Raw genomic sequence first — 27,936 nt, 5'->3', positions numbered from 1 at the left:
GGATGCAGATAGAACGAATCTCTCCTATCTAGATGTGGTTTGGAAGGTGGATGTTCCCAGTTATTCTTTAGTGTTTCATTATTCTACTGATAGGATGAAGCTGGAATTCATTTAGTGGCTTTGCATACAAAGAAGAACTTCATAAATATTTATGGCACAGCATCTCCCTAATCTTGAGAAGCTAAGTAGGTCAAGGTTCCCTCTTCAAGGTTCGCTTAGTTGCAAAAATAGGTTTTGGGAAGTTATCCTGTATTCCCTGCAATTTGCTTCGCAAGATTTTTTGAAAGTCGATTTCCCCTTTCCAAGGCTTGAGAGGACAGTATAGGTCAAAGTCTCTGAGATGGCTTTGTGCCTAAAACAGAACCCAAAGGTGCTTTTTAAAGAGGCAATTGGACTTTCTGGTTTTTCTTTGAAGACATTTTGCTTGTCATCCAATAAGCTTCTTCAGCTCTTCTTCAGAGCTGGAGAAGCTTCTTGGACAAGGAGTTAAATGTCTTCAAATTCACTAATTGAAAACATGGGCGATAGCAGTGAGCGATGTCATTCAATGTAAGAGATTCACTCCCATGAATTTTCGAGTTACAGATGGAATGGGCAGCATCCACTCCATTTGAAACTTGAGGACTACCTATATCCAGCAACTTTTTGCAAAGGGCTGCCAAAGCATAAAGGAACGCAATCCTCAAGTGCTTTGCCGATGAGAAAGCAGTCCTGAGAAACTGCATGCTGCTTTCTTGGTGCCGGAGGTCTCGTCAGACTGATGCGGGACAAGAAAGCAGCAAATGCAAGGGCCAAAGCAGGGAGTGATGTTGTTCAATGTAAGAGATTCACTCCCACGAATTCTCGAGTGACGGGTGGAATGGGCACGCTCCATTACATTCGTAAGTCGAGGACTACCTGTATCCAGCAACTTCTTATCCAGCAAGTTCTTCCAGCAACTTCTTATCAAACTTATATGTTGCAATTTTTTATTTTCCTCTTTCCCGTCTAATACAATTACATATTTGCCTACAAAAAATTAGACAAATTGTTTATAGTCAAATTTAACTGTCAATTTCTCAGCTGGACTTACAATGGGACATTAGAAATGAAATTCAAACCTTCTCTACACTCATCACTTAGGGCCTCATGTGGATTTTCTTGTGTGCAATAAGGGTGGAAGGTTTCCTGAAGCACCATCCACAGGGCACTCAAATGGTTTCTCCCCTGTGTGTATAAGCTTATGATTAAGAAGATTAGTCCTAATTCCAAAATCTATCCCACAGTCTGGACACCCGTATGGTTTCTCCCCTGTGGGAGTCCTCCGGTGCACGAGCGGGGATTTCTGAGAGAAACTTTTCCACAATCATGATATTCAAAGGGTTTCTCTCCTATGTGAATCCTCTGGTGGCCAATGAGGTTGGAATTCTGACAGAAACTGTTTCCACAGGCAGGACATTAAAAGGGTTTCTCTCCTGTGTGAATCCTCTGGTGTTGAACCAGGGTGGAATTCTGACGGAAACTTTTCCCACAGTCACGACATTTAAAGGGTTTTTCTCCTGTGTGAGTCCTCTGGTGTTTCACCAGGCTGGAATTGTTACTGAAACTTTTACCACAATCAGGACATTCAAACGGTTTCTCTCCTGTGTGAATCCTCTGGTGGCCGATGAGGTTGGAATTATGACGGAAACTTTTCCCACAGTCAGGACATTTAAAGGGTTTTTCTCCTGTGTGAATCCTCTGGTGTTGAACAAGGGTGGAGTTCTGACTGAAACTTTTCCCACAGTGAAGACATTCAAAAGGTTTCTCTCCTGTGTGAGTCCTCTGGTGTTCCACAAGGTGGCAATTTTGATTAAAACTTCTCCCACAAACAGGACATTCAAACGGTTTCTCTCCTGCATGAATCCTCTGGTGGACAATGAGATAGGAACTTTGACTGAAACTTTTCCCACACTCAGGACATTTAAAGGGTTTCTCTCCTGTGTGAGTCCTCTGATGTTTAACCAGGTTGGAATTCTTGCTGAAACTTTTCCCACAATCAGGACATTCAAACGGTTTCTCTCCTGTGTGAACCCTCTGGTGGCCGATGAGGTTGGAATTATGACGGAAACTTTTCCCACAGTCAGGACATTTAAAGGGTTTCTCTCCTGTATGAATCCTCTGGTGTTTCACCAGGCTGGAATTGTTACTGAAACTTTTACCACAATCAGGACATTCAAACGGTTTCTCTCCTGTGTGAATCCTCTGGTGGCTGATGAGGTTGGAATTATGACGGAAACTTTTCCCGCAGTCAGGACATTTAAAGGGTTTTTCTCCTGTGTGAATCCTCTGGTGTTGAACAAGGGTGGAGTTCTGACTAAAACTTTTCCCACAGTGAAGACATTCAAAAGGTTTCTCTCCTGCATGAATCCTCTGGTGGCCAATGAGATAGGAACTTTGACTGAAACTTTTCCCACAATCAGGACATTTAAAGGGTTTCTCTCCTGTGTGAGTCCTCTGGTGTGTCACAAGGTTGGAATTGGTACTGAAACTTTTCCCACAAACAGGACATTCAAAGGGTTTTTCTCCTGTGTGAACCCTCTGGTGTCTAACCAGGCTGGAATTATCATTGAAACATTTCTCACAATCAGGACATTTAAAGGGTTTCTCTCCTGTGTGAGTCCTCTGGTGTGTCATTAGACTGCAATGCTCACTGAAACTTTTTCCACAATCAAGACATTTAAAGGTTTTCTCTCCTGTGTGAGTCCTCTGGTGTGTCACCAGGCTGGAATTCTTACTAAAGCTTTTCCCACAGTCAGGACATTTAAAGGGTTTCTCTCCTGTGTGAGTTCTCTGGTGTGTCACAAGGTTGGAATTGGTACTAAAACTTTTCCCACAAACAGGACATTCAAAGAGTTTTTCTCCTGTGTGAATCCTCTGGTGTCTAACCAGGCTGGAATTATCATTGAAACATTTCTCACAATCAGGACATTTAAAGGGTTTCTCTCCTGTGTGAGTCCTCTGGTGTGTCATTAGGCTGGAATGCTGACTGAAACTTTTTCCACAAGCAAGACATTTAAAGGGTTTCTCTCCTGTGTGAGTCCTCTGGTGTTCCACGAGGTGGGAATTTTGACTAAAACTTCTCCCACAAACAGGACATTCAAATGGTTTCTCTCCTGCATGAATCCTTTGGTGGACAATGAGATAGGAACTTTGACTGAAACTTTTCCCACAGTCAGGACATTTAAAGGGTTTCTCTCCTGTGTGAGTCCTCTGATGTTTAACCAGGTTGGAATTCTTGCTGAAACTTTTACCACAATCAGGACATTCAAACGGTTTCTCTCCTGTATGAACCCTCTGGTGGCCGATGAGGTTGGAATTATGACGGAAACTTTTCCCGCAGTCAGGACATTTAAAGGGTTTCTCTCCTGTATGAATCCTCTGGTGTTTCACCAGGCTGGAATTGTGACTGAAACTTTTACCACAATCAGGACATTCAAACGGTTTCTCTCCTGTGTGAATCCTCTGGTGGCCGATGAGGTTGGAATTATGACAGAAACTTTTCCCACAGTCAGGACATTTAAAGGGTTTTTCTCCTGTGTGAATCCTCTGGTGTTGAACAAGGGTGGAGTTCTGACTGAAACTTTTCCCACAGTGAAGACATTCAAAAGGTTTCTCTCCTGTGTGAGTCCTCTGGTGTTCCACGAGGTGGGAATTTTGACTAAAACTTTTCCCACAAACAGGACATTCAAACGGTTTCTCTCCTGCATGAATCCTCTGGTGGGCAATGAGACAGGAACTTTGACTGAAACTTTTCCCACAATCAGGACATTTAAAGGGTTTCTCTCCTGTGTGAGTCCTCTGGTGTGTCACAAGGTTGGAATTGGTACTGAAACTTTTCCCACAAACAGGACATTCAAAGGGTTTTTCTCCTGTGTGAATCCTCTGATGTCTAACCAGGCTGGAATTATCATTGAAACATTTCTCACAATCAGGACATTCAAAGGGTTTCTCTCCTATGTGAGTCCTCTGGTGTGTCATTAGGCTGGAATGCTGACTGAAACTTTTTCCACAATCAAGACATTTAAAACGGTTTCTCTCCTGTGTGAGTCCTCTGGTGTTTCACCAGGCTGGAATTCTTACTGAAGCTTTTCCCACAAACAGAAATATCTTCTTGATTTTTTTTTATTTCTCTCTCACTTACTGAGGAAGATGAATAATTGTATGACTCTCTGAAGGAAATGGAAAATATTTTGACTTCTGGACTGACTTGCTTTGGTGTTCAATGTTGCTTGTTATCCTCAGTTGTCCAGAGTGCTCATTGCCATCTTCTTTGTCTATAAGATTCAAATATAAATGTATCTTTAATTGTGCATGAAATTGTTGCAGATGATGAGGAAAAAAGAAAAACTTTTACATTACAATGAAAATGAAAACATGCCATAATACTCAAAGAAGCTCTTACATTAATCACGACACATGGAAGACTCCCCAGATCCAAGTTCGTATATCCATTAGGAAGAAATTCACTTGTTGACTGGGTCAATCACAAATTCTTAGCAATGCAAAGGGTTGTTTTCACATACAGTCAAGTGAAAAAGAAAGTACATTCTCTTTCATTTCTATTGTTTTACTTATCAGGGTATCATAAGTATCATCGCAACAGAACAGAAGAGAATAACAGAATTGGAAGGGACCTTGGAAGTCTTCTAATGCAAGCCCTGCTCAAGCAGGACACCCAATACCATTACAGACAAGTGGATTTTACATCTCTTCTTAAAAGCTTCCAGTGATGGAGCACCACAATGTCTGAAGGCAAGCTGTTCTGATGGTTAATTATTCTCACCATTAGGAAATTTCTCACTGCTTCCATAGTATAAAGAGGTGAAGTAGCAGCCAAATACTCCTAATAAAGTGCCCTTGATCAATTGATCGTCAGCAAATGTGACTACATCTATAAAAGCCGAAGTTGTAGGAGTTTCCTGGTCTCTGGCATTGAGGTGTGTGTTAATACTATGCCAAAGAGTAATGATATCAGCAGTTATCTTAGAGAAGCAATTGTTGCTGCCCATCAATTTGGGAAGGTTTAAAAGGCCATTTCCAAACAATTAAAAATACATCATTCTAAAGTGAGGAAGATTCTTGGCCAATGCAAATCAAATTTTCTTGGAAAAGATTCATTGGATGAAAATCCTAAAGTGGAAAACAACTCAAGAATCTTGGGAAACTCTGAAAAATATGATCATAAAAGCCCAGACCAGCACAATAGTGCTGAGAAAGAAAAACAAGAAATCCAAGAAGAAACCAGAAAATTCTTTGCATCGGTCTTCACGCAAAAAGAAACTATAGCCCAACCTACCAGAAACATAATTGTAAAAAACAGACTGGAAATAAAAGTTAAAATAGGCAAAAAAATAGTAAGAAAATCCCTGTCTGATCTTGATGAATACAAACCACCAGGACCTGATGGGTTACATCCCAGAGTTCTAAAGGAGCTGGCAGATGTCACCTCAGAACCACTGCACCACATCTTTTAAAAATCCTGGAACACCGGGGAACTACCAGAGGACTGGAAAAGAGTTGATGTGGTTCCCATCTTCAAAAAGGGGAAAAAAACAGACCCAGGAAACTAAAAACCAATCAGCCGTCAATATCTGGGAAGATACTGGAAAAGATAATAAAAAACCAGATCTGCCAACACCTAGAAATGAGTAAAGTAATAATTAGCAACCAATCTTATTTCATACTTCAACATAGTGACTAAATTAGATGACCAACGAAATACTGTGAACATAATATACTTAGACTTCAGCAAGGCATTTGACAAAGTAGACCACAACCTACTTCTTCGTAAACTAGAAAAAAGTAGGATAGCTTCACCACCAGATGGATTCGCAACTGGCTGACAAACCGTACTCAACGAGTAGCCCTTAATGGGTTCAAGTCTACATGGAGAGAAGTAAGCAGTGGGGTACCAAAAGCAGGGTGGATTTGATTTAAATCAAGTTGATTTAAATCACAATTTAAATCATGATTTAAATCACTAGTAAAAAGGCTTGATTTAAATCAACTCGATTTAAATCATAATTTTTAAAGAGCAACTGTCATCTCTGCTACTCCTTTGACCCACTGTTGACTCACCGATAGTCCCAGTGTTGCAGAATATACAGCCTCATGCTACATAACTAAGCTCCATTTCATGCTGAATAAACTAAATTATTTATGTATCTTAAATAGAAAACTATCTTACGATAGATTTTTACCCCAAAAGTTTTTTATTAAAATAAATTCGATAAAAATCAAAAAAATCCGATTTATATAAAAAAAATCTGATTTTTTTTTATTTTTTTTAAAAAAATCATTGATTTTTATCCACCTTGACCAAAAGTAATGTCTTAGGCCCAGTACTCTTCAATATCTTCATAAACAGACTTAGATGAGGGAACAGAAGGGGAATTTACCAAATTTGTAGATGATACTAAACTGGCAGGAATAGCTAACACCCTAGAACAGTGATGGCTAACTTTTTTGCCGTCGCATGCCAAAGGCGGAGGTCGCATGGGGGGGTCACGCATGTGCGTGCCCACACCCATAATTCAATGTGCCTCACCCCCACTGCACATGCACGCACAACCCCCACCTCGCACTCCCCCCACTTTTGGCACATGATGGCACAGTGGGCCCGGTAGGACTGTTTTTCGCTCTCCCCAGGCTCCAGAGGCTTTCTTGGAGCGTGGGGAGGGTGAAAATGGCCTCCCCCCTCCCTGGAGGCTCTCTGGAGGCCAGAAACAGCCCTTTTCCCGACTTCCAGTGGGCTCAGAAGGCCCGAAAATCAGGTGGCCAGTGTACACATGCATGCTGGAGCAGAACTAGGGCAATGCTCGTGTGCCCACAGATATGGCTCCTCGTGCCACAGGTGGCACACGTGCCATAGTTTCGCCATCATGGCCCTAGAAGATAGGCTCAAGATCTAGATGGATTTTGACAGACTTGAACACTGGGCCCTATCTAACAAAATGAAATTCAATGTAGAGAAAAGTAAAGTCTTACACTTAGGTAAGAAAAACCAAAAGTACACATATAAACTGGGTGAAACCAGGTTTAATAGCAGTGACTGTGAGAGGGATCTTGAGAGTCTTAGTGGACAACCAGCTACATATGAGCCAGCAGTGTGCAGCGGCAGCAAAAAAGCCAATGCAATCCTAAATTGCATTAACAGAGGGATACAATCAAGATCAAGTGAGGTACTAATACCACTCTATAAAGCCTTAGTAAGACCACACCTAGAGTACTGCATCCAGTTTTCGCCATCACACTATAAAAAAGATGTTGAGACTCTAGAAAAAGTGAAGAGGAGAGCAACCAGGATGATTAGGGGACTGGAGACTAAAACATATGAAGAACGGTTACAGGAACTGGGCATGGCTAGTCTAGTGAAGAGAAAGACCAAGGGAGACATGATAGCAGTCTTCCAATATTTGAGGGGCTGCTACAGAGAGGAAGGGGTCAAGCTAACCCTAACCTGAAGGCCAGACAAGGAATAATGGATGGAAACTGACCAAAGAGAGATTCAACCTAGAAATAAGGAGGAACTTTCTAACAGTGAGAACAATCAACCAATGGAACAGCTTGCCTTTGGAAGTTGTAGGAGCTTCATCACTTGAGACTTTCAAGAAAAGGTTGGACTGCCATTTGTCAGAAATGGTGTATGGTCCCCTGCTTGAGTTGGGGGAGGGGCAGGGTTGGACTAGATGATCTATAAGGTCCCTTACAACTCTGTTAATCTGTTAAAAAGATTATTCACAAGTGGGAAATATTCAAGACAGTTGCCAATCGTCCCAGAACTGGACATCCGAGAAAATTCACCCCAAGGCCAGACTATGCAATGGCCAGAGAAATTACTAAAAAAACAAAGAGTTATATCTCAGACTCTACAGGCTTCATTTAGCATTTTAAATGTTAAGATTCATGACAGCGAAATTAGAAAAAGACTGGATAAATATGGTTTATTTGGAAGGGTTGTGAGGAGAAACCCTCTTCTCTCTAAAAAGGTCATAGCAGCAAGGCTGAGGTTTGCAAAGTTGCATCTGAACAAATCACATGACTTCTGGAACACTGTCCTTTGCACCGACCAGACCAAAATGGAGTTGGTGGCCGTAATGCAGTGACGTATTTGATGAAAACAAAACACAGCATATCAGCACAAGCATCTCATGTAAACCGTCATACACGGTGGTGGAGGGGTTCTTGCTGCTAAAGGTATTTCTACAAATTATTGACTCATACTTTTTTTACACATGACTTCTCCATTTTGGCTTTCTTTTTATAAATTAAAAGATGACCTGATGTAAGTCAAGAAGAGTGTACTTTTTTTTCACATGACTGTTTATGTGGAAGTCCTGGGGAGAGATTATGCATTTGGAGATATATACAATCAGAAATAATACACACATCTACAATATGGAGAAAATCAACGTCTTTCAAGCCTGAAAAATATCTCAATCATACCTTCTGCGCTAATATTAATCAGGAACCTTATAAATTTGATGTTTGCTCATATGTTGAGATGGTAAGGCTGAAGTTCAGGCCTCAATAGTCTCCTGAGGCCATGGAAACGTTCACAGGAAACCACTAGCCTGTCTGTTAGGCACGTGACCAAAATCACAAAAGGCATGCTTGCCTATTTTTATAATTTTTATTATTTCTATATTTCTATACTTTATCTGTCGTGTCCCAGCTGCCTCTTATGTAATGAAGCGAAAGCAAAGAAATATATAAATATCTGCTTTTCACTATGCTCAGGGTTCCTTCCTTCTTAGGAGGGACCCATCTTTATTCAGCTGAAGAAATGCGTTGGCTTATTAACAAACACACTTGAACTCTCTTTTATTTTATTGAGCCACACCTGACAATTTGCATGACACTAACTTGACAGATGTGGGGGCTTTAGCTGACCAAATGATGCCTAAAGCCTCTGCAACATTTGAAGCACCAGTTATGCCCATGGAAGCCACGAACTCCAAGTAAAGGTAGAAAATACTTTCCACAACCCCTTTGGTGACATCCCAATTGAAGTAGTCCTCACTTACTGACTGCAGTTGGGACTGGCATCTGTGTCACTAAGCATTTTATTTCCAACTCCTTTCTCCTGGCTTGGAACCTGACCGGATTTTTCTTCCTACAATTTATTTAGATTTTAATGTGTATGTATTATTTTCTGTCTCTAAGCCGCCCACAGTTATGTCATGGTAAGGTTGGTGGCCAATACATTTTATATTTGTTTCGTCCAGAAGAAATGGCTGCCCAATCTCCTCTTAAAAACCCTCCAGTGACGGAGCAGCCACAACCTCTGGAGGGAAGCCATTCCCAAAGACTCAACCTCCACTTGAAAGAGGCTTTTTCAATCTTCCCACCAGCAGAAATTGCAGCCCCCCGTTTCCCAGCCTGCAGCACCAGTGGGCTTCCATTTGGGGAGGGAGGGAACCTGCAGCAGCAGCAGCTGAGAGGCTTCAGCCCAGTTGCTTCTCCGCTTCCAGCCCAAGTTGCTCCCGGACTCTCCTCCCACCTGCAGCCCTCAACTCACCTGCCAGCTGCTGCTTCGACCATGGAAACAGCACAAAAGCCGCTCTGCACACCAACTTCCTCCCATGAGTCATCCGGAAGAGGAAGTTCCTCTGCGCCTCTCCTCTCCTCCTATCCTTTCTAGCAATGCATACTCAATGGTTTAAAACTCCTTTTTTAAGCGCAATCGCGGATGGCACCACTGTATTGATGGCTTTCTAGGCACAGACGTTGCCTGACCGCCATCTAGCGACAGGAGGTGGAGAAACACCCCTGTCCAGTCTCCACCAAGGCTTTTGGGAGATGTTTTCGACTCCTAGCAGCCGACCTTTGCAACTGAGCCAAGTGAAAAAGTGAAACGTGACACTATTTAGCTTCGTATTTGGTGCCTTTGGGTCAGTCTTCATGCCTGGCTTTGCAGTTTCCTTGGCAAAGGTTTTTGGAAGGTGTTCCCTCCTTTTCCTGCTTCCTAGGCCTGCTTACTTCCCTCCATGTGGGGATAGCTCTATTGAGGATTACACGTTGAGTACGATTTGTCAAGCAGTTAGAAACTCACTTTTTGGTGGTTGGCAAGAAATAGGCATATCGATGGCATTTGCCACCGGCCAGACTTGCCAAAATGTTCCCTGGAACATCCTCAACCTGTGGGAAATGTGGCATTAAAGAAGGTACATATTTCCACCAATGGTGGACCTGTCGAGAGGCAATGAAATTTTGGAAGATTATTCAGAAGTGGCTTAATGAGATGTTGGGGCAACATATACAACTGTGTCCTGAGGTATTTTTATTAGGGATAAGACCCGTAAACATTAATAGAACAGCATGGTACCTGTTGCTACACATAACAATAGCTGCAAGACTGGCATGGGCCCAATACTGGAAGATGGATGTTAGCCCACCCGAACAAGTAATAATTCAGAAAATAATGAATTGTGCGGAATCGGATCGGCTTACTATGATGCTGAAAGGACGAGGGGACACAGACTATTATATATCCTGGAGTCAATGGTATAATTGGATTTCAAATAGAGCTGTAAATAGAGATAGTAGATAAATAAGTTATTTGGTATATGTAATAGACTTTTGCAGGTTACCCTATATATGTAATGGGACAAGTTTATTTCCTTCTCGCGTTGTGATGTAGACCACTATAAAGTTAACATTTGTTGGATGTATAAGACAAAATAAATAAATAAATAAAAGAAGTAGGTTGTGATCTACTTTATCAAATGCTTTACTGAAATCTAAGTATACTATGTCTATAGCATTTCTCTGGTTCACTAATTTAGTCCCTTTGTCAAAGAATGAAATAAAGTTTGTTTGGCATGATCTGTTTTTGATCAACCCATGTTAGCTACTGGTTATAACTTGTTTGCTTCAGGTGTTCACAGATTTGTTGCCTGGATATGTTTTCCAAGATGTTACCAGGTATTAATGTCAGGCTGATCTGTCTGTAATTTCCTGAATGAGTTTATTTTACCTGTTTTGAAGATGGGAACCACATCAGCTCTTTTCCAGTCCTCAGTTACAGGTAATCCTGAATTTACCACCACAATCGAGTCCAAAATTTATGTTGTTAAGTGAGGAATTTGTTAAGTCAGTTTTGCCCCATTGTATTACTTTTCTTCACTCATTTGTTAAGTGAATCCTTGCTATTGTTAAATTAGTAATACGGTTATAGCACAGTCATTAAGTTAATCTGATTTCCCAATTGACTTTGCTTCTCAGTAGGTCACAAAAGAGGATTACATGACTCTGGAACACTGCAACAGTCATAAATGTGAATCAGTTGAGTATCCAAATGTAAATGACATGACCAGGGGGATGCTACCGTGTTTCCCCAAAAATAAGACCCTGTCTTATTTTATTTTTTTTTGAACCCCGAAATAAGGGCTTGGCCTAGTTTTCAGGGGGGGGGTCTTATTATTTTCAGGGTGCAGGACGCCCTGGGCGGCCTGAGCACTCACAGCTGGGGTCCGGCAGAGAGAGGGTCCTTTGCGTGCTGCCATCAAGCCCCTCCCCTCCTGCAGGTGTGTGTGGAACTTGAGTGGCCTGAAGGCGCCAAGCCGTGGGAGCACCTTTCCTCCCTTGCTCGCGCGCCTCCCAGGTCTCACATCATCGATGTGGCTGACTCTCCATGCGGGGCTGCGGCTCCCTTTATCCATCATCGCCTCTCCGCCCCGGCTGCCCAAAAAGCAGGGGTTTCCATCCAGGGTTTTGAAGCTGCAGTTTGGAGGAGAGAAAGAAAGACTTCTGCTGCTTTCTTTGTGTGCAGCCAGCAGCAGAAGCAACAGAAGTCTTTCTTTCTCTCCCACAAACTCCGCTTCTGCGGCTTCCAAACCCCAGCCAGGGCAGCAGCTGCTCTGGGAGTGTGATGCCCATTCTATGGTGATAGTCACTGGAGGCCACCCCTTTCCCCCCTGCTCTTCTCTGCTCCAATTGTCCTGTGGTCCCTCCACCCAGGCGCTGACCGATTGGAGTGCCCGCCAGCAAACCTCTCTGCCTTGGGAGTCACCGGACAGGACGGCGACCAGGCCGGACTCTCCCTGGGGAGGGGAGCCTCGTGGGACCCTTGCCTGCCCTCCCTTCTTCCTGCAGACCCCGCTTACTCTTTCCTGGTGCCTGGCAGCCAGACGCCGGGCAGCTGCGCCGAGGGCAGCCCCGACAAATGCAACTTGGCTGGCCCGGCCATGGCCATCACTCCCTGCCCGCGGTTGAACTTGGCCCTCAGTGGCCGGCCAGAGCCTCCACAGGCAGTGGCAGCAGCAACACCCACAGCGCCTCAGCCATTGCTGCTGAGAGACTCGTGCCCAGCTGCGGGACGCCCCAGGCCTGCTGGGTGTTGTAGGTCTGCGCGACTTCCGGCCCTGCGCACCATCATGTAGCCACTGCCCCACCCTCACCAGAAGTGTCCATGCTGACTTCTGCCCGCCGCACATGGAGGATTCTCTGCTGCCGCCGCCCGAACTGCCAAGGAAGACTGGGGGCGGTGATGCTGGGGCTGGGGCTGCCGTGATGGGTGCTCAGTAGCATGGGCTATGTGGTTGTGGCGCCTGGGTGAGAGTGAGGGGGCTGCCCCTATGGCACAGGCACTTGGTGTACAGTCAGTACCGGGGCGGCAGGGGGTCACCACCAGCTCTCTCTCTCTCTCTCTCTCTCTCACACACACACACACACACACCATTCTTTCTTTGCGTTCACAGCACAGACACCCCGTCCAGGATTGTAAGGCTGAAGGCTCCGGACGGAGCATTTTGGAGATGTGTGTCTGTGCTGCGATGTCTGTGCTCAACCAATAAATGCTCTGTCTTGCACATTGGCAAAAAAAATCAAAACATAAAATACAAATTAGATGGACATGGAAAAGAAAAATGTCAAGGAAACAATTGGTCCATTGTTGGGAGAAAGTGGCAAGAAGGTGACAAGCAACAGGGACAAAGCAGTACTACTTAACTCCTTTTTTGCATCTGTCTTTACAGCCTGACCTCAATACCAGGGAAGATTCTGGAAAAGATCAAGCAATGAATCAGTGAACACCTAGAAGCAAACAAAGTAATAACCAAAAGGGTTTGTCAAAAACACATCATGCCAGACTAATCTTATTCCATTCTTTGACAAAGTGACAAAATTAGTGGACCAGAGGAATACTGTCGGTATAATTTACTTGGACTTCAGTAAGGTATTTGATAAAGTAGACTATAACCTACTACTAGATAAAGTAGAAAAATGTGGGTTAGACAGCATCAGCACCAGATGGATTTGTAACTGGCTGATCAACCGCATTCAACGTGTAGTCCTCAATGGAACTGCATCTACATGGAGGGAAGTATGCAGTGGAGTACCCCAAGGCTCTGTTTTAGGCCCAGTACTCTTCAACATCTTCATCAGTGACGAGGGGATAGATGGGGAACTCATCAAATTTGCAGCTGACACCAAGCTGGCAGGAATAGCCAACACTCCAGAAGATAGGCTTAAGATACAGAAGGATCTTGACAGACTTGAACATTGGGTGCTATCTAACAAAATGAAATTGAATGGTGAAAAATGTAAGCTTCTTCATTTAGGCAAGAAAAACAAAATGCACAGGTACAATATATGTGGTACCTCGCTCAACAGTAGTGTTCTGTCCCCGCACCCAACCAGCCAGCCAAGGGTTAAATAAACTTCTTCAAACACTCAACATCAGTGATAAGGAACTTGGCAGCAACTCCGTGGCTGCCTGCCAAGAACTTTTACTCCGATAACACAGACAAAAATACACACAGTTTGAATAGTCCAGTTTATGATTAAATCCACAGCAAATAGGCGTTGTGTCCAAAGGTGCAAAGTGACTCGCCAGAGATTAGCTTTGTCCGTCACAGAGTCCAAATGGCCACCACACTCCCTTTTATAGCCTGTGGGGTGTGGTCCAGTGACTCAGCTTAATCTCTGGCATGCCTCCTTTTCTGCTGCGCACGCTTGTCTCTCCGACACTGGCGTGGGTCCAACCACAATGTTTCTTCGTCACTATCTGATGGCTCGGAAACACCTGGCTCCTGGCCAATCTCTTCTCCTTCGGGAGACACCTGAGGCATTGCCAGAGAGGAGGGTCCTGGAGAGGGAGGCCTGGCCATCTAAGCACAACTAATAGTCAGGAATGATGGGAGTGTAATGCAGTAGCCACTGGAGGGCCATCACATCCTTATTACTGAACTACAGTTTTTACCACAACCCCCAATTCTGTCTTTCTTCCTATCATCCTTCCTTCCCTTCCTCCCTCTTTCTCTCTCTCTCTCTCTCTGTCCGGGGGCGGGGGAAGGAACCCCTGAACTGGTGCTAGATGGTGGGAATCTGACATCCAGAGGCTGATGAGCCGCATGCTGATGATCAGCCGGTCGGCAGAGACCCAAAGATCAACTGGCTGGCGGGGAGGCAGGGCATCACAAAACAGGCAGCCTGCAGTATCTGCAGGAAGACTGACATCTGGAAGGCGAAAATGAGCCGACACTTCTGTTGTCAGGGGAGAGTGGGGCAGGGTCACATTGTGGCTCCACGTCATAATGGACTCCAGGAGGAGGAGACCCCATTGTGAAACACACCCTCCACTGCCCACCCTCCCCCTTACCTTTGTGCTAAGCATACCCCCGTGCATTGGAAGATAAGGGCGACTGCTAGAGAAGGGGCGATGCGGGTGGCACAGCCAGCCACGCAAAGAATGGCTGGTAGGGATGGGGCTGGGGCAGGGCGGAATCCCACTACTGCGCGGGCCCAATACATTGCTTCTGCAGGCCATATCCATCCCAGGGGCCGTACTTTGAGGACCTGTGTACTAAAAGGTCCTGTCCTTAGATTTTGGATGGGGAAATGCAAATTTTAATTCGTGATTAATCCCATCAATTGGCATTCTAGGTGTTTTGTTTGTGAATAGGCTGTCCTAGATTTCTTAATGGACACAAAATATCCATCTCTAAAAATTTCAGGTATCTGCTGGAAACTGTTGTGACTGCTTTCTGCCTTTGCTAGTATTTTTTTCCCTCCATTTCTCCATTGGGGAAATATAATATTCTGCCTCTTTTTAATATTACCCAAAATATTTCATTCTTTGGGTGGAGGGATGTGTCTGTCGTGATTACTCCATACAATACACTCATACTTTTTGATCTAACTTTAAAGCAAGGGGAGGATGTTAATTGATGAAATGATCCCAAGAGCTTCAGCGGCATTAAAGGACAGGGTTTCGGTTGGAGGCTTTTAAGAAGAGTCTGGACAGTCTCTTGTCTGAAATGGAATAGGGTCTCCTGTCTTGATCGGTGGGTTGGACTAGACCACCTCTAAGGTCGCTTCCAACTCTGATACTTTATGTAAATACAGGAAGTCCTTGACTTACAACTGCAATTGAGCCCAGAATTTCACTGTTGCTAAGGGAGACATCTGTTAAGTGAGTTTTGCCCCATTTTACAACTTTTTTTGCCACAGTTGCTAAATGAATCACTGCAGTTGTTAAATTGGTCACACAGTTGTTAAGCGAATCTGGCTTCCCTGTTGACTTTGTTGGTCAGAAGGTGACATAAGAGGATCACTTGAGTCCGGGACACTGCAACCATCATAATTATGGGTGTTTTGCCAAGCATCTGAATTTTGAACATGTGACCATGGGGATGCCGCAATGGTCGTGTGAAAAACAGTCAAGCGAATCACCGTGTTCTCTTCAGTGCAATGTACCATGAGTGGGACTTGCAATTTCCTGTCAATTTTGTTTATTGGAAGCCAATTGTGAAGGTTCCAAATGGCAATTCCATGACTGTGGGACACCGAAAGTATCGTAATTGCCAGTCAGTCCCACCCCCAAATAACTGTGATGGGCACAACTTTGAGGAACTATTTTTCAACACCAGTGTAATTTTGAAGGCTGAGTAGTAAAACTGAACATCCCAAACGGTGCAAATAGCTATTATTATTAAAAAGAAATCCTAGGTTAAGCCCAGTTCTTCCAGGATAATAAATGGATGGTGCACCACTAGGAAACCCTGTGTTTGTTTGCTAGGTTAAAAAAAAAAATCACAGAAGACAGCAATGGCATGAGTGTTCCATATTGTTTCCAACAAAAGGTGTCCATAAAATCACAACAAGTCACCCCTACGATGAAGGAGAGCCAGTTTTAAAGCAAGTACCACAAATGGAATAAAATCTTGGGAGAAAAGGAATATGTAGCAACTGACATGTTTCAATCGAATTGCTTCTTTTGGCTTTTGAACCATGAAGGTCACCTGCAGGGCAGAACAGCCTTTAAATCTGAAATTTTACATTGCTTTTCTCACTGCCCTAAACTCCCCCAATATATTTGCTATTCATATGGTTTCTTCCACTTGCGTGCCTCATTCTTGACACAATCTGAACAGACATGCTTGGTGCACTGAATTCCTGGAACTGTTAGGAAAAGATAAACTTTGAACCCCCTCTGTGTCTTTTCTCCTCTTGCTTTCTCCTTATATGTGGAGCCACAATATATAGTCTCAGGGCTCCAATCCCCAAGAGATGCTGGCTGGAGAATTCTAAGGCTGAAAATCTTGGGGGCCCCCAGGGAGAAAAAGGCTGGGATTCCTGGCACATAGCATTTCTATCATCCACCATCACAAAATGCAAAGAACACTCCCAAAAAGATTTTTACATAATAGCCAAATTTCTACAAAAATAAATATCCAGCAACTTCTTAAGCTGAAAGCAAGATAGCCATTATCAAAGTAATATCTTCCAACTTTTTCTTTCCTCTGCCGCATCTAATACCATTACATATTTGCCTACAAAAAATCACGCAAATTCTAGTTAATTTAATCAATTTAAATAGTCAATTTATCAGCTGGACTTATCAGCTGGACTTACAATGGGACACTAGAAATGAAATTCAACCCTTCTCTACATTAATCACTTGGGGCCTCAGGAGATTTTTCTGTGTGCGATAAGGGTGGAAAGTTTCCTGAAGCACCGTCCAAACAAGGGGCATTAAAATGATTTCTCTCCTTTGTGTATAAGTACATGATTTATAAGGTTAACGTTAGTACTGGGATCATTCCCACAGTCTGGACACTCATATAGTTTCCCTCCTGTGTGAGTCCTCTGGTGTTGAACTAGGCTGGAATTCTGACGGAAACTTTTCCCACAGTCAGGACATTTAAAGGGTTTTTCTCCTGTGTGAATTCTCTGGTGTGTCACGAGGCTGAAACTGGTACTGAAACTTTTACCACAATCGAGACATTCAAAGGGTTTTTCTCCTGTGTGAGTCCTCTGGTGTTTCACCAGGGTGGAATTTGTACTGAAACCTTTACCACAATCAGAACATTCAAACGGTTTCTCTCCTGTGTGAATCCTCTGGTGTTGAACCAGGTTGAAATTCTTACTGAAACTTTTCCCACAGTCAGGACATTCAAAGGGTTTTTCTCCTGTGTGAGTCCTCTGGTGGTCGATGAGGTTGGAATTCTGACGGAAACTTTTCCCACAATCAGGACACTCAAAGAGTTTCTCTCCTGTGTGAGTCCTCTGGTGGTCGATGAGGTTGGAATTCTGACGGAAACTTTTCCCACAGTCCAGACATTTAAAGGGTTTTTCTCCTGTGTGAATCCTCTGGTGTGTCATGAGGCTGAAATATGTACTTAAACTTTTACCACAATCGGGACATTCAAAGGGTTTTTCTCCTATGTGAATCCTCTGGTGTTTCACCAGGGTGGAATTCGTACTGAAACTTTTACCACAATCAGAACATTTAAAGGGTTTTTCTCCTGTGTGAATCCTCTGGTGTGTCATGAGGCTGAAATTGGTACTGAAACTTTTATCACAATCGGAACATTCAAAGGGTTTTTCTCCTGTGTGAGTCCTCTGGTGTTTCACCAGGGTGGAATTCGTACTGAAACTTTTACCACAATCAGAACATTCAAATAGTTTCTCTCCTGTGTGAATCCTCTGGTGTTGAATCAGGTTGAAATTCTGACTGAAACTTTTCCCACAGACAGGACATTCAAAGGGTTTTTCTCCTGTGTGAATCCTTTGGTGTTTCACCAGGCTGGAATTCTGACTGAAACTTTTACCACAATCAGGACACTCAAAGAGTTTCTCTCCTGTGTGAGTCCTCTGGTGGCCGATGAGGTTGGAATGCTGACGGAAACTTTTCCTACAATCAGGACATTTAAAGGGTTTTTCTCCTGTGTGAATTCTCTGGTGTGTCATGAGGCTGAAATTAGTACTGAAACTTTTACCACAATCGGGACATTCAAAGGATTTTTCGCCTCTGTGAATCCTCTGGTGTTGAACCAGGTTGCAATTCTGACTGAAACTTTTCCCACAGTCAGGATGATCAAAGGGTTTCTCCCCTGTGTGAGTCCTCTGGTGTTTCATGAGGTGAGAATTCTGACTGAAACTTTTCTCACAAACAGGACATTCAAATGGTTTCTCTCCTGTGTGAATCCTCTGATGTTGAACCAGGCTGGAATTGTTACTGAAACTTTTCCTACACTCGGAACACTCAAAGGCTTTCACTCCTGTGTGAGTCCTCTCGTGTGTCACCAGGCTGGAATTCTTACTGAAACTTTTCTCAGAACCAGGACATTCCAACGGTTTCTCTCCCTTATGAGTGCTCTGGTGTGAAACGAGGTAAGAATTTTGACATAAACTATCCCCAGAGTTAGGACATTTAAAGGGCTTCTTTCTTGTGTGAATCCTCTGGTGTATCACCAGGTTGGAATTATCGCAGAAACATGTCTCACAATCAGGACATTCAAACGGTTTCTCCTTTGTGTGTGTCCACGTTGCCATGCTTCCTAAAGCATTTACTGTTAAAGCACTTGTAGGGCTTCTCTCCTGTGTGGGTCCTTCCAAGAACCACAATGGAGGTATTCTGATCAGAGGTTTTGCCACGTTTAGAGTATTGAACGGCTTTTCTCCAGTCGGGATCCTCTCTGGCATAATCAGCTGTGATTTGCAAGTTCTATCTTTCCCACAACAGGCACATCTATGGAGCTTTTCCAGAACTCATATTCCTTTGGAGGACAAAAATATGGATGATTCCTTGTTTAGCGGTGCTTTTATTCAAGCTGTTTTCTTCCTCCCAGAGTGGGCCTACAACTCTGTCTGCTCTACGTGGTTTTCCAATTGACCTTTTCCTCCCCAGTAACTTCCAGATATTTCCCTCTTTTGCCCAATGGAAAAATAATCTCCCTTGACTTTTCATGTAATGTATGCTTGAATTTCACACCCTGCTTTTCCCAGCTAGAAATCTCTTCTTGATTTTCTCTCGTTTCCCTCTCACTTGTTGAGGAAGATTAAGAATTGTGTGGCTCTCTGAAGGAAATGGAAGATATATTGATTTTTGGACTGACTTGCTTTGGTGTTCAATGTTGCTTGTTATCCTCAGTTGTCCAGAGTGCTCATTGCCATCTTCTTTGTCTATAAGATTCAAATAAAAATGTATCTTTAATTGTGTATGAAATGGTTGCAGAAAATGAGAAAAAAAGAAAAAGTGTTACATTACAATGAAAAAGCAAACATGCCACAATACTCAAAGAAGCTCTTACATTAATCATGACACATGGAAGACTACCCAGATCCAGGTTCGAATATCCATTCAATGATGAAATTCCTTTGTTGACTGGGTCAATCACAAATTCTTAGCAATGCAAACAGTTGTTTTCACATACAGTCAAGTGAAAAAGAAAGTACATTCGCTTTCATTTCTATGATTTTACGTAATTGGTTAATTGTTCTCACCATTAGGAAATTTATCACTGCTTCCATTGTATAAAGAGGTGAAGTAGCAGCTGAGTAGTGCTAATAAAGTGCCTGTCACATTCCAGCTGTCAGCAAGGAATTTAGACAGAGCCAAAGATGGTTAACTGACAAACTTTATCCCACAAGCTATAACAAGCAGCACAAACTGACAAACTGGCAATAGGCAAAGTGCTAACGTGGTTAATCCCTCCACCATTTAAATTGCGTCAGCTCCACTCCCACAGCTCCATCCCCCAGGGCCCACCCCTATAACTCCCCACCCCTTATGTGGCATCCAGTGATGACACCGCCCAGCGTGCAGGCCATACATGCTGCGGCACCACACGCAGGCCTCACCTCCCATCCAGCCCTGGCAGGCTTCACATGGCCCTGGATAAAGCAGGGCACTGCCTCAACACCGGTAGGTACTTTTCAAGCCATGGAGGCCTTGTGCCGCTGAGCTGGCAGCTCCTGGCACGGCATGTGGGTATATAGCCATGCCTCACAGCTGGCAGCTCCTGGCGCGGCATGTAAGCCAGGCCCCCATGAATGTCCGGCCCATCTGGCAGATCTCAATATGGGGTGCAGCCAAGGTCTCTGTGCGATTGGCAGCCCCGGTGACCGGAGGGCTGACATTGCCCTTGATCAATTGCTCCTAAGTTGCATTAACAGAGGGATACAATCAAGATCAAGTGCGGTACTAATACCACTCTATTAAGCCTTAGTAAAACCGTATCTACAGTACTGCATCCAGTTTTGGTCATCTCACTATAAAAAAGATGTTGAGACTTTAGAAAAAGTGCAGAGGAGAGCAACCAGGATGCTTAGGGGACTGGAGACTAAAATATATGAAGAATGGTTACAGGAACTGGGCATGGCTAGTCTAGTGAAGAGAAGGACCAGGAGAGATATGATAGCAGTCTTCCAATATTTGAGGGGCTGCTACAGAGCGGAGGGGCTCAAGCAGTGGTGGGATTCTGCCGGTTCTAGGTGGGCGAGGGGCGGGCGAGCCAGCAATTTAACAAACGGTTCGGTGTTTTTTTGTAATTTTATTGGCCTGTGGAGCTTCAGCATAGGCTAATTAGCCGGTTGATTAGATCGGCCTCCCGACTCTCAGCTGATTTGCTCTCAGCTGCTTTGCTCAGGGCTCTGCTGCTTGTTTGCTTGCTGGAGCAGGTTTTTTCCCCTAGCTATGCTGAAAAATGAAACTGAAAGTAAAGCAGGCTGTTGGCTTTGCTGTTGCTGCAACGTTGGAAAATTAGGCAGGCAGATTTCTTTTCTTTTTCCCCACCAAAAAAGGTAGGTGCAAACTACCTTTAGTGAAAAGGTAGTTTTCCCTAAAGAGGTAGTTCCTCTTTAGGGAAAAAGAGGAGAGTTCAAGATTTTAAAACAAAAGAAAAAAAGCTCTATTTAACTAGGGAATTGTAATAATTGAGATACTATTAATTGTATATTGTGTTGAAAGCAGAAATGGTTAAGTTGTGGTTTGGAGGAATATATGGGGGAAATTATTTGGTTTATTATTATTGGTAAATATAATTAATTGATTTGTAAGAAATTGGATTGCATGGAAATAATTGGAATATTCATGTTTATATTGATTAATATACAAAAAAGATAGTTATATAACTAATTGATTTATATTAAAATGTTGAATTTATATTAAACAATTGTAATATTACATAATTAACCAATGCGAGGATGGATATAAAAATAGATGACAATGGGAAGGGGTATAATATAGAATAGAAGGGAAAAATTGAATTTGATTAACATTAGAGATAAGGATGAAGAGTAATATTGGTTTTTTTAAAAAATAGATAAGGAATAAATATGGCAAAAAGGAAATTTAGAAATTGTAAATTTAATTGAAATGACTAAACAGTTTAAATTTGTGAACTGGCCAAATACTCTGTTCAAAGAAAATAAATTGTATGTTTGTATGTGTGTTTCTAATTACTGCTATTTATTCATATTTGTTCTCTTTTATTCTTTAAAGTTTAACAATTCATTCTTTATCTTAATATCTTTATATTTGTTTGGGGTTGCCTTTCTTCCATTTCATCTTTTTTACTATACAGCAATCTTTCTCCTCAAACCTACCACCTCTCTCTTTTCTTTCCTCTTACTTTCTTTCCCCCGCTTCTTCTCCTCCCTACTTCCTCTTCCTTTCTCCTTCTCCTCCTCTCTTCCTCCCTTTCTTACCCTCACTCCTACTCTAATTTCCCTTCCCTTCCTTCCTCCCTTCTCTTCCTTCCCTCTCTCTCCTTCTTTCTTCCATCTCTCTTCTCCTTCCTTCATCCCTCTCTATTGCGGTATCCTTTTGTGTATATGGATTATTCAGAGGGCTGGAAAAGTTATTTTTGACTGGTCCTCGCACTTTTGACCACTCCTCGAACTTACGACTGCCCTCACATTTTACGTTTTTCGCCTTATCTTGTCACCATGGTGAAGAGAAGCAGTTGTGAAATGAGTGACAAGGTTGTTAAGGATGCTACAATGGGCATAAATGATGACCAATCATAAGGGTGAGGACCGGTCAAAAATGTGAGGACCAGTCAGAAATGATTTTTTTCAGCCCTCTGAATAGTCCCTATGTGCATATGGACTAGTCAGAAGGCTGAAAAAGTTATTTTTGACCGGTCCTCGCATTTTTCCAGGTATCTTACTTTATTACATCACGAAACCATGAAACCGTTTTTAAGTTAACAAAGCATATGTTGTCCATATGGAACCAAGGAGCAATGGTGATGCTCCTGCTCATGGCCAGCTGAGATTCTCCATTGTCAAACTTAGCTGAATCTCCACTGGTTGGAGTACTTTGTTTTACAGGAAAAAAAGGATTTCCCCCCCCCCAATATTCCCCCCACCCTTTCCCTCCCCTCATCCTACCCTCCACCCCAGACTTCCCAGAGCAAAATACAAGGTATTTCCTTTAACAATCATAAGCTAAATTAACTTATCTATCCTTAGACTACTAAATCCCCCCCTGAAACCTTAACTCCACTATAGATAACATAATACTTCTAATACTTAACATTCATTCATAAGCTATTTGATATTTTCTTGTCTGATACTTATTTTGAATATAATCAATCCATCTTCTCCATTCCGATACGTATCTTTCTTGTGTATAGTCCTTCAAATACGCTGAGATTTTCGCCATTTCTGCTAAATTCGTTACTTTCAGTATCCACTCTTCAATAGTAGGCAAAAAGTCCTTCTTCCAGTATTGTGCTACCAACAGCCTAGCTGCTGATATTAAGTTCAAAATCAATTTAGTCTCTAATACTGTACAATCCGTCGTTATACCCAGTAGAAACAATTGAGGAGTAAATTTCAACCTTTTTTTCAGAATGCTCTGCATCACCCACCAAATTTTTATCCAAAATGCCTTGATTTTCTTATAGGTCCACCATATATGATAATAGGTTGCATCATCACATTCACATCTCCAACATTTAGCTTGCAAATTCGGGTACATACATGATAATTTGGGAGACAGGGCGGAAAAGAGCTGACAGGCGGTGACTGTCCAAAAAAAAGAGAGACCGCTTGGAACAAGAGATTCCCAAGGATTTAATGGCGATTTTGGACCAGACCCCAAATTTGGACTTAACTGTGAAGAAGGACCTTTTTTCTCTCTCTTAGGCTGGAAAAGCAGGCTATGCAACAGAAGCAGAGACGAATCAACCGAAGGGCAAGGATCGCTGAGAGAGTCGGAAGCCATTAACAGCTGAAAGTGAAAATGCGAACAAGCGAGAGCGGCACGCCAGACGGGTAGCAAAGAAGCAGAGCCTGGACTAAATATCAGAGACTACCAAACTGGACTAAATTGTTTGATAGCTGTGGATAGTCGATATTGAAACCTTGAATTTTGGACAATTGGACTTTTTGGCTATTTGGATATTTGAAAGAGGGAGATATCAAACTGAATTTATTTGTTTGATAACGGTGGATACTGGACACTGAAATCTTGAATTCTGGACAATTGGACCTTTTGGCTATTTGGACATTTGGAAGAGAGAGAAGAGAGAGACACCAAAACTAAGACTTTGAACAAAAAAAGAAAAAAAAGAAAAAAAGAAACCTTAAGTACAAGAACCCTTACACACATAAGACTGAAAGAGAACAGTATATTAAGAGCAAATTAAATTTATATTTATATCTGATTAAGACTTGTTTAAACTATAACTATTTATTAACATTCTTTATTGGTGAGATACTTGACAAATTGACAACTAACTATTTATATGAATGATTAATTGAAGGATTAACTGTTTAACTGATTGATTAATTAAATAACTATAAGTAAATATCATCCAGAAAAATAATACATATTTAATCATATATTTATATTAGTGACATTTAGGGAATAGATCCTGATAGATTTAGATTTGATAGTTGGATCACTATATCATATTGATACATAAACTATTAACTGTTACATTGTTTTGATACTTAAACTAGTAATTACTAATTAATTATTAATTGATTGTTATAGCAACATTTAATGAAGTGCTAGAATTCTAAGTTTTCCCTCGACCTCCTTCATCCCATATATTCTCTCGCCCCTTTTTTTTGAGTATATATCTAACAGTCTAATTAATTATTGAATTGATTGTCAGAGTTTTAAAGACACGCACAGAAACAACCTACAACTAGATAAGATCAACCAGTGCATAAATACCTATACAATATAGAAGCTAGACACTATTACTGAGATTAACATTTTTATAGACAATAAGGTTGAGTCAAAATAAGAATATTTTAGTGCATGAGAATTTGGGAGATTCTGCAAAAAAGAATCAAGATGACAAGCACTGGCACAACTACCATAAGCAAAACAAGCAAGAAAATAATTCCAAATCAGGCATCCCAAACAGCATCCCCAGCACAACAAAGAACCATAGAAACCATGCTTGGAACGGAAAAAGAAAAATCAGCCTCCATTTCCAGTATGCAAAATATCCAGTCAGTACTGGCAATGATACAGGAAGCCATGAGTAAGACCCAAGAAACGATTGCCAATAATCATGAGGAGACCAAGAGAAACCATGATGATCTGAAAGCTGATGTGGGAGAGATAAATGACAATATAAAGAAAATGGATGACAAGATCGAAAAAATTCAACAGAACATCGCCAAAAATGAACAAAGAATTGAAAAGACAGAAATGAAGATGGAACAGATGGTTAAGAAAGTAGAAATGCTGGAACAACAACAGATGGCAACTAATCGAGAACTCGAAGACTCGCTCACATATCTGGAAATGGAAAAGGCATCATTTTATTTAAGGTTCCAGAATATAGTAGAAACCAAGGAAGAAGATCTGGGAGAGACAATGACAGAGATCCTCGCTGAAGCAACACAGAGAGACAAGGACGATATACGAAGGGATATAGACGAGGTGTACAGAGTGGCATACCACTTATGCACGCAGGAACAAACTCCCAAAAGAAGTCCATATTCGATTCACGAAGAAAACGACAAAAGAAGAGATATACAGGAAAATGAGAGAGGACACAATCTTCTACAAAGGGAAAGAAATAATAACACTGAAACAAATCCCAAGACGTGTCAGAGACCAGAGGAAAAATTATAATTTCTTCACAACACAATTAAATAAACACAAGGTGATGTTCCGCTGGCTATTACCAGAGGGTATCCTAATCTCATGGCAGGACAAGAAACTTAAAATAGATAGTCTGGAAGGAGCCCAAGATTTTTTCGATCAACATTTTGTCTCCGAAGAGGAGCAAGAATCCAGAACAGAAGCGGAAAATAAGAGCCAAAAGGAGCAATCAATAGAGGAAGTGAAAGATGAACAGGAGGAAAAGAGAAGATTGGAAAGAGAAAGAGAAGAGAGGGAAGGAGCAAGAGAGAAAACACAAAGAATAACAAGAAACACCAGGAAACTAAAGACAACAAGTAGATAGGAAGAAAAATGGAACAGGAAATAAAGATGATTTCGATGATTTCGTTTAATGGATTAAACGCCCCGGCTAAAAGAACTCAGACACTTACCAAACTACAAAAATTAGGAATGGATATCATAAATTTACAGGAGGTTCACATTAAAAAACAACACCAACTGATACTAGAAAACAGAAGACTAGGGAACCTTTACACCTCACTAGTGGACCAGAAAAAAAGAGGCATTGCAGTCTACATCAGGAAACATCTAAAAACAAAACAGATATACGCAGACGGAGAGGGAAGAGTTTTAATGGTGGAGATACAAACGGAATCCAAGACAATTCTGTTAATCTCAATTTACGCACCAAATGAGAATCAACGTACTTTCTTCCAAAATATACCTGACAGAGTAAAAGATCTAGAATATGAGAACATCTGCATTATAGGTGACTTCAATGCAATTTCAGATGTAGAAAAAAGACTCCTGTAGTACTAGGAAAAATAAAAAAAATAAAAAAAACCTTGCCGGACACTTTTAAGGACATGGCACAGGAATTCTGCCTCCAAGATATGTGGAGGGAAATAAATAAAGATAAAAAACAGTACACTTTCCACTCCAACCCACACTCATCTTGGTCCAGGATAGACATGGCCTGGATGTCAACAGATCTTCGGAAAGACTTAGAAGAAATAGAAATAATGACGAACACATGGGCAGACCACAATCCGATAAAAGTAATCTGGAAGGGATATCGAAAGAAAAAGAGATGGATGATGAATACTGAAATTCTAAAAAGCAAAGAATATATACAAATGATGGAAAAAGAAATGGGAATATTTTTTGAGATTAACACCAAAGAGCAAACTTCCCTCCAAAATCTGTGGGACACGGCAAAAGCCTACATAAGAGGCCTAACGATATTGTATTTAGCAAAAAAAAACGAACAAAGAAAAACAACAGGAAAAAGACAATTTATTGAAGGAACTCAAAAAGTATGAATTCGAGCTACAGAATGAACCCCTAAATAAGAGGATTAAAGAAAAAATAAATTTGGCCAAACACAAAATAAATTTGATTACACAAACAGAAATTGCGAGGAAAATCAAATCTGTAAAGCAAAACCATTTTGAATACGCAAATAAGACAGGGCAATGGCTGGCATACAAACTGAAGCAAGAAAAAGAGAGAAAAACAATCCATGAACTACAGTATGAGACAGAAGAAATACATTATAGGAACAAAGACAAAAAAGAAATAGCAAGAACTTTTTTCCAGAAACTATATAAACAGGAAGAATCTCCAGAAGAAGATATCAAACAATATCTTCATGAAGTCAATATCCAAGAACTAGAAGAATCACACAGGGACCTTCTGGGCAGGCAAATTACGATGGCAGAATTTATAGAGGCGAGGAAGAAATTGAAAGTAAACAAAACCCCAGGACCAGATGGCATACCCGCAGAGTTCTATAAATCTTGCCAGCAGCCAATAGATGAAATCCTACTTGGAGTATTCAACAGCGCACTTCTGGAAGCCACGATCCCCGATTCTTGGACAGAGGCTTTTATAACACTGATACCAAAGGAAGAGACAGACCATACCCATATCAAGAACTATAGACGGATATCGCTCTTAAATGTGGACTATAAACTATTTACATCAATAATTACAGAATCAAGAAAATAATCAAGAAATTATTTTCATAATCAATAATCAACAAACCATCTGGACCAGAATGGTTTTATCCCAAAGAGACAGATAAAGAACAACCTGAGACAAATAATGGACATATTAGAATATTATGAAACAAATTCAGATAAACAAATGGCCTTAATTTTTTTTAGATGCGCAGAAGGCCATCGATAACCTAAATTGGAAATTCCTCACATTACAGTTAGAAGCTATGAAATTCGGCGACAAATTTACCAATATGATAAAGAAAATCTATTCCGCTCAAACAGCGAAAATAACAATAAACGGTGACCTAACAGAGCAATTTCAAATAACAAAAAGAGTAAGACAAGGGTGTCCCCTATCTCCCCTTCTATTCATATTAACACTAGAAATTCTCTTAAGGGAAATTCGAAGAGATAAGGAAATACAAGGTCTGAAGATTAAGAGGGAGGAATACAAGCTTCAAGCCTTTGCAGACAACATCGTACTTATCACAGAACAACCAATAACGGGCACCAAAATATTAGACCAAATAGAGAAATATGGGAGAGTAGTGGGACTTAAAATTAATAAACAAAAGACAAAGATAT

The 27,936-nt window shown here is 41.7% G+C and overlaps 1 protein-coding gene and 1 pseudogene across 1 annotated transcript in view; one reads left to right on the top strand and one right to left on the bottom strand.

Moving 5' to 3' along the window:
* Positions 1–27,936, top strand: part of LOC139310059 (uncharacterized) — a 649,177-nt gene that overhangs the window by 306,579 nt on the left and 314,662 nt on the right.
* On the bottom strand, positions 952–19,336 carry LOC139312013 (zinc finger protein 850-like; annotated as a pseudogene).

This window comes from Pituophis catenifer, unplaced genomic scaffold, assembly GCF_029215685.1.
Source record: "Pituophis catenifer annectens isolate HBS135680 unplaced genomic scaffold, rPitCat1.0.hap2 SCAF_2, whole genome shotgun sequence".
NCBI classification, from domain to species: Eukaryota; Metazoa; Chordata; class Lepidosauria; order Squamata; family Colubridae; genus Pituophis; species Pituophis catenifer.
This window is presented reverse-complemented; position numbering and strand designations above follow the sequence as displayed.